At 32.2% G+C, this 8,055-nt stretch overlaps 1 protein-coding gene across 2 annotated transcripts in view; it reads left to right on the top strand.

Moving 5' to 3' along the window:
• Positions 1-8,055, top strand: part of cdk18 (cyclin dependent kinase 18) — a 102,565-nt gene that overhangs the window by 45,218 nt on the left and 49,292 nt on the right. The window contains exon 1 of one of the 2 annotated variants that reach the window (XM_073825719.1): positions 2,692-2,696. The exons of the other annotated variant lie outside the window; for it this stretch is intronic. The gene's annotated coding sequence lies outside the window, so the exon portion shown is untranslated. Of the gene's footprint in view, positions 1-2,691; positions 2,697-8,055 lie in introns of those variants that run through there. 2 annotated transcript variants of the gene reach the window in all.

The following is an 8,055-nucleotide window of genomic DNA, read 5'->3' as shown; positions in this document are numbered from 1 at the left end:
CTCCAAGATGAACAAGGCAGGAACAGGCAGGAACACAGAGGGCTTTCACACACATCCAGATAACGTTAAAGACCGACAAAAGACTAAACTCAAAGACAGACTTATAAAGGGTAACTCATTATCAAACACAGGTGACACAGATGACTAATAATTACAAGGACAGGTGCAACAGATGACGGTGACGAGGGCTAAACCAAATGACAACAGAATGGCAGGGGAAGACAATGGGTGAAACCAATGACAGACAGGGTTGTGACATATATATATATATATATATATATATATATATATATATATATATATATATATATATATATATATATATCATATTAATTTAATTTCAAAATAAATTAAACATTTTATAATAACAGTGAAAAACCAGATTCATATACAATGAAATATTAAAATATTAAATAAAATAAAATAAAAAATGAATATAGAGATTCACCTGTCAAGTCATGTTTCTGAGGGTTGTCTTATGTTCAAAACAGGAAAAAAACTGCAGGAGTCTTGATATGTGTTTGTACACACATTGTACAAACAAATATATGGGCTAAAGAACTAAGCTATAACCTTTATTGCACAAACCTATCACACTCTACACAAAAGAAACAGTATTACATCTTGAAATATATCATTAAAGAGTGGATTTGTTACAAAAGCAGTAACAGCGGTGCTTTAGAATGGCTGAATTTAGAGATGCAGCTTTATGGAGAGCGTTTACCATACTGACAGTATAACAACACGCTGTCAGAAACGCAAAAACCCTCTCTGCATTCATAAATTCAACCCTTTAAAGCAGCACGGCTAAAATTACTAAAGCTAAAACAAACTGAAGGAAAAATAAACTGTCCGACATCACAGCCCTTTTCCGCTTTCATCTTTAAGATTCACAGCTTACGCAACCTCTCCTCTAGACTGGACATCTCAAATAAAAAGGAAAGACAAATCTCCTGAGCGCATTTGCTCACCCCGCAAGCTATTTGCCCGAAACCTTGAGCGGCGCATCTGGATTTTGTCACTAGAGAAGGCCGGGATGTGATTTGACACGTATAGTAGGTAGATGAAGGTTTGGGACGGATATGAAAGATTGGTGGGGAGTCCAGATTGCGGCTGGATTTCCTGGAGAGGAAAATCTCTCCGATAGAGGAGCAGAAAGAGAAAGCGGGAGCGAGGAAGAGCAGAAAATGACTCGCCTGCTACGACCCCAATTACCACCGAGGAGATCAAAGAGCTCGCTGCCACTGTGATATTTAAATGATGAGCCTGGATAGGGCCTCGCTTTTCATATCTGCAAATGAAGGAAACCAAGGCCCACTGCCGCCCTCTCCCTCTCTCGCTCATTCGCCATGCCTTTGTGCCCGAGTTTGAAAGCGCTATATAAGCGTCTCATTCGCCTACCGATGAATATTAATGAAAGCGAATGCCAACTGTAGGAGCCTGTTTAATAAAGTCTTACATTTTTAGAAGCCAAAATAATTTAGAATGTTCGACTGTCACTCAAATATTACATAATATTGTTTACATGCATCATTTGAACTATTTGCATGGAGATGCATCGGTACACACTGAGAAAAAAGGTACAAAAGTGTCCACCCCTTATTTACCCTTCGAGAGTACAGTGCCTTGCAAAATTATTCATACCCCTTCATTTTTTTACATTTTGTTTTGTTGCAGCATTATGTTAAACTGCTTTAAATTAGTTTTTCCCCACATCAGTTTACACTCCATACACCATAATAACGACCAAGCAAAAACCAGATTTGCAAATTTTACAAATTTATTAAAAATAAAACACTGAAGTACATTGCATAAGTATTCATACCCTTAACTCAGTACATAGTTGAAACACCTTTACAGCCTCAAGTCTTTTTGGGTATGGTGTGACAAGCTTTGCACATCTGCATTTGGCAATTATCTGCCATTCTTTGCCTCACCTTTTCACCTCTCAAGCTCTGTCAGCCTCGATGGCATTTTCTAAAGTCCTAGTTGTTCCAATCGTCTTCCATTATGGATAATGGAGGCTACATGCTTCTGTGATCCTTCAATGCAGCAGATTTTTTTCTGAACTCTTCCCTAGATCATTGCCTTAACGCAAGTCTGTCACTGAGCTCTACAAGCAGTTATCTTGACCTCAGGACTTGGCTCTAATATGCATTTTCAGCTGTTAGACCTTTTCTGAGAGGTGTGTGCCTTTCTAAATCATACTCATTCAAATGAATCTGCCCCAGTTTAACTCCACTCGAAGTGTAGTAACATCTAGAAGCAATATGAAATTTCAAGTGTCCCAGTCTGAATACTTATGCAACGGGAACTTTTCAGTTTTTTATTTCTAATAAATTTGCAAAGTTGTTAAAAACCTGTTTTGTGCTTTGATATTATAGTGTATGAGATGTAGATTGATGTGGAAAAAAAGTACATTTAAAGCAGTTTAACATAATGCTGCAACAAAACAAAACGTGAAAAAAAAATGAAAAAGTATGAATACTTTTGCAAGGCACTGTATATATAAGTACCTTACAGATACCTAATCTGTACTTATTGTAAAGATACCTAAATAGTACATATTGGTAGCTTCTGAAACGGCACCACCTCAGTGACAGCTTTTGTACCTTTTTTCTGAGAGTGTACTGTCTCTTTAAGACTATCAGCAGAAAAAGTGAAAGTAGAAAAGCTGCAAGAACACGGCACAGAAGGTACAGACATTTATCGCCGAAATAAGACTATTTTAACTTCTAAAACCAATCTAATGTTCGTTCAATGATTCATCTGGCATAATCATTTTAACATCTTTTCAGGTAAAAAATATGTATGTGTTTGATAAACTGGGATTCATAATCAGCATATTGTGCAATTCAGTTTGGAATCAACTGCTCTAGTTTCAATGAAGAATAGACTGTCAATAGTAGCAAAGATTTTTAAAGATTCATTATTGAATAAAAATGTGTGGACGCATGAATAAATATAAATGGGTCAAAGACGAAAAAAGAGTTTAAGCATAAAAACAATAAGTGTAATACTGCTTTAAATTGTTGTTTTTCCAAAAAAAAAAAATCTGTTTAATTTAATTTTATTTCATTTTTGTTTTTGTTTTTCTGAGCAAACAGTAAATCATATCATACATTTTTCCCCAATTTACAGTAGACATCCACTAAAATGTCATTCAGTGTAACAATTGTGTCAGACATATACAATCAATTTTTGACATATATTAAAAGACAAATTACTTTCACCCCAAATACTAACTAGTTGTAATTCTGCATTTTAAAAATGTCCCACTATCCTAGGTTTTGCCCATTTGTCAGTATTAATGTTTTACTCATTTAAAACACAATAAAATGTAATAAGCTTCCATAGTCGTTTATATATTTAATATGTACAAGTAAAATAGGCATGTTGTTTAAATTTTTACATAAATATTGTGTTACACTGAATGACAATGTAACATTATTTCAACCAAATTGTGACATTTTATTCTCAAAAAAAAAAAAAAAACTTAAAAGTTGACACTTTACTTATATTCAATGTGCTTTCTATGGATATGAAATTACTTTTGTAAATTTATTTTGATGTGGACATCTTAATGTCTCATGACTTTTGACACACTCAGTGAACTAGGAGCAATAAGCCATAAAAAGAGGATGCAAAAACACCATAAAGCATTATGAAAGTTGGTCATATGACTCATGAACTACATTTCAAATCCTCTAAAGGCATATGATAGCTTTATGGAAATACCAATATTTAAGTGTCTTTTCAAGAACCAAATCACTAGCAACTATTTTGTGAACTTTTAATGATTCATTAAAAGTATGGCTTCAAAAATATGATTTATTTACAAATTGGGCATTCAAAAACAAGCCAAGGAAGATTTTCACCAAATGACTTTCAATCTGTTTCTCACATAAATCAATCATACAGTATAATTTCAGAAGGCTTGAAAATTTAGGGCCTAAAATTAACACTTGCTGAACACCAAATGTGAATAAAAATCAGCGTTGACGAGTACATAAAACTTGAGTTTAAAACTTGAATAAAAATAAAACATAAAATATATAAATATATAAGACATAAAATATACCAATGCCTTTGTTTTGTCTCAAGATGCACACGAGTAATGTTATTTTTTAAGGCATGTTTATAAAAACTACTTCAACGTCCTAATGCTGGCTTAGTCTAAGCCCTGTCTGTTAAACCAGGCCCAAGAGTTCAAGTATAATGTGCACTTGAAAGTGTAAAATGCGCCAAACATCTTTCCAAGTTTGTAATGAGAACCATTTATAAATATGTAATTGTTGGCAACAAAATAGAAGCATGTTCCTGCGATTTTCACCGAAATAAAAGAGCTATTTATGGAAGCCCATTTCTGCCAGTGAATACATTTTAAAAAGTTAATTGTGACTTTTTATCTCACAATTCTTACTTTTTTCCTCACATTTCATACTTCTGCAGAATTGTGATATAAACTTGCAATTGTGAGTTATAAAATCAGAATTGCAAGATATAAACTTGCAAAGAACATACCAGTCTTTTTTTCTCTTAAAACTGGACTCGCAATTGCAAGTTTACATCTTACAATTCTGAGAAAACTGAGAGAACAGCATGCAAAAAGTCATAAATGCGATATATAAACTTGCATTTGCAAGAAAAAAAAAATTGAATTATGAGTTTATATCTAGTTATATCATTCTGACTTTATATCTCGCAATTCTGACTTTATATTTCACAATTGCGAGTTTATATCATGCAATTCTAACTTAACTCACAAATCTGAGAAAAAGTTAGAACTTGGTGAAAAGTATGTACATATAAAAAAAAATAAGAATTGCATGTTCATATCTATTTATAAAATGCTGTCCTTATAACGTGCAATTGTGAGTTTATATCTCGCAATTCTGACTTTATAACTTCAAATTGAGAGTTAGAATTATGGGATAAAGTCAGAATTGTGTGATCTAAGAAAAAGTTTGAACTGTGTGAAAAAAAAAGTCATAATTGCCAGATAAAATCGCAATTGCGAGGAAAAAGTCATAATTGCAAATTTATATTTATTTATATTATTTTGACTTTAAAACTTGCAATCATGAGTTTATATCTCACAATTCTAAGAAAATTTTTTTGAACCGCATAAAAAAAAACGTGTTGAAAAGTTGAAAAACTCGAAATTGCAAAAAAAGAAGTCAAAATTGCAAGATACAAACACGGATTTGTGAGAAAAAGGTCAGAAATGCAAGTTTATATCTATATTATTTTGACTTTATATCTCGTAATTCAATTCTGACTTTATATTTCGCAATTGCGAGTTCATATCATGCAATTCATGTAGTTCTAACTTTTTCTAAGAACTGTGAGATAAAGTCAGAGTTGTGTGATCTAACTCTCAATTTCAGTAATAAAGTCAGAATTGTGAGATGTAAACTCGCAATTGCAAGTTATAAAATCAGAATTATATAAATAGTTACTTGCCATTCTGAGTTTTTTCTCGCAAATGCAAGTTTATACATACATACTTTATACAAACTTTTTCTCCGGATTGTAAGTACGTATAAACTTGCATTTATTTATAGCTTACAATTCTGAGAAAAAAAGAAACCCTGTGAAAAAACTTGTAAATACACTCGCTTTGCAAGAAAAAAGGTCAGAATTGCGAGTTTATATCTATTTATATTATTCTAACTTTATAATTTGCAATAGAGAGTTTATATCTCGCAATTCTGACTTTATAACTAAAAATTGAAAGTTAGGTCACGCAATTCTGACTTTATCCCATAATTCTAAGAAAAAGTTAGAATTGTGTGAAACAAGTCAGAATTGCCAGATAAACTCACAATTGCAAGGAAAAAGTCATAATTGCAAGTTTATATTTATTTATATTATTCAGACTTTAAAACTTGCAATTGCAAGTTCATATCTAGCAATTCTGACTTTCTAACACGCAATCACAAGTTTATATCTTGAAAAACTTGAAGTTTAAAAAACTTGCAATTGCGAGAAAAAGTCTGAATTGCAAGATACAAACTTGCATTTGCGAGAAGAGGTCAGAATTGCGAGTTTATATCTATTTATATAATTCTGACTTTATAACTCACAATTGCGAGTTTATATCTTGCAATTCTGACTTTATAACTTGCAATTTTGAGTTTATATGACGCAATTCTGACTTTCTAATTTGCAACTGCCAGTTTATGTCACAATTCTGAGAAAAATGTTAGAATTGAGTGAAAAAAGTTAGAATTGCGAGATAAACTTGCAATTGTGTGAAAAAGTGAGAATAAATAAAAAATAAATCCAAATTGCAAGTTTATATCAAGCAATTCTGACTTTACAACTCGCAATTGTGAGTTCAACACAAGTTTCTATCTCACAATTCTGATAAAAAGTCAGAACTGTGAGATAAAAATTGCAATAACCTTTTTGATTTTTTATTCAGTGGCAGAAATGGGCTGGGCTTAACAAATAATAAATACTTCACACTCAATATAATTTATTGATGCTTATTGTTTCATTTATTAATAGTAAATGAAAAATACTAAATATATAATAATATAATGAATATTACTATAACTTCTATTAATAATAATAGCAATTATATGTCTTTTTTAATTAAATCATAGCAATTAAAACAGATTTATATACATTTTAGGGCCAGCTTATATATTGCAAGAGTTATATGTTCTACTTTAATGATAGTTTTATGCTGCTTTTTTTCTGTCCTCATTCTCCTAATCATCTACAAGTCAACAGGACGTTTTGTTCTTGCTTTCACAAAAGAAACAAAGCCTTCAGGTTTGGAATGACACAAGAATGAATAAATGAAGACAGAATTTTCTTTTTTTTTGTCTGAACCATTCCTTTAACCTTCATTCTCTTGATGTTTACTGAAATACAACACCAACTAGCCCTCCAACGCTCCTCTCTCCAATCGTTCTCTCAGTTTGTCTGTTTTTTAAATTAGCATATGTGGGCTAGGGGACATTTACCTCGCTCTTAACAAATCAAGGATAGCAAAACATTTACTCGTCCGTTTCGGCAAAAACCGTCCCCAGCTGCATTCCTAGGCCAGGTGTGAACATAAAATGCAATTAAATCAATATGAGAATGATAGAGAAAGAGCCACCGAGAGAGAGAGCAAACATCTAAGGCTGTGTGGGGGACCTAGTATTGAATTTCAGATCTGCTGAAAAGCAGGATGTGATATAAATATTGATGAATCAGATGGCTACCTGAGAGACAGAATAGCTATCTCTTGTTATCCGGATCCCGACGTTGCCTTTGTTAACAGTCTGCGTCGCCATAGCAACAAGCAATTAAATGGCAGCATGCATTTAAACATCAGAGACAAGTTGAGATTCATGCTGCCGAACAATAGAGGAGGGGGAAAAAAACGCCGGCTGCGTGTGATGGTTAGGGGAATCGAAAAACGTTTTAGAGCGAGAGAGAAAAGTTGTGAGCTACCGCTAAATTGATGGTAGACAAAGGCCGTGTAAAAGCTGAAGTACACTCTATATCTCGCAATAAATGAGAGCTCCAAGCCTAGTTTACTGAAGTACACACGCAACACGTATATATGTGACAGTGACCTCACACTTTTACCATTTATTTTCTCTGTATTAAAATTATATAAAATTTGATGCAAATACTTAAATTCTATTTATTTTAATAGGAGGAAGAGACAGACCACTTGTAGAAAAGTGAATGACAACCAAATGTTAAACGTTGAAGTAGATTGCTGTAGAATAAATAAAATATAATAAACAATACACTCATCTTTGTTAGTTAGTTAATAAAAATACAACTCGTTAGTTCATGTCACTCAGGTACCATTGCTTTAGTTTCATTTTAAATGTTTAATTAAGTATAAATGAAAACTTTTAATTCATTTACATTTTGTATTATTTTTTTTATATTTAACATTTTGTTTTAATTGTAGCATTATAGTGATTTTATTTTATTTATTTTTCTTGTCACTTTAAGTATCATTTACAATGTTAAATTTTTTTAGTATAAATTAAAATTGAAAAATTATTTAAGTTTTGTACTATTTTTATTTTATTT

Source organism: Garra rufa, chromosome 20 (genome assembly GCF_049309525.1).
Source record: "Garra rufa chromosome 20, GarRuf1.0, whole genome shotgun sequence".
NCBI lineage: Eukaryota > Metazoa > Chordata > Actinopteri > Cypriniformes > Cyprinidae > Garra > Garra rufa.
The sequence above is the reverse complement of the archived record's forward strand: the minus strand, read 5'-3'. Positions and strand labels throughout refer to the sequence as shown.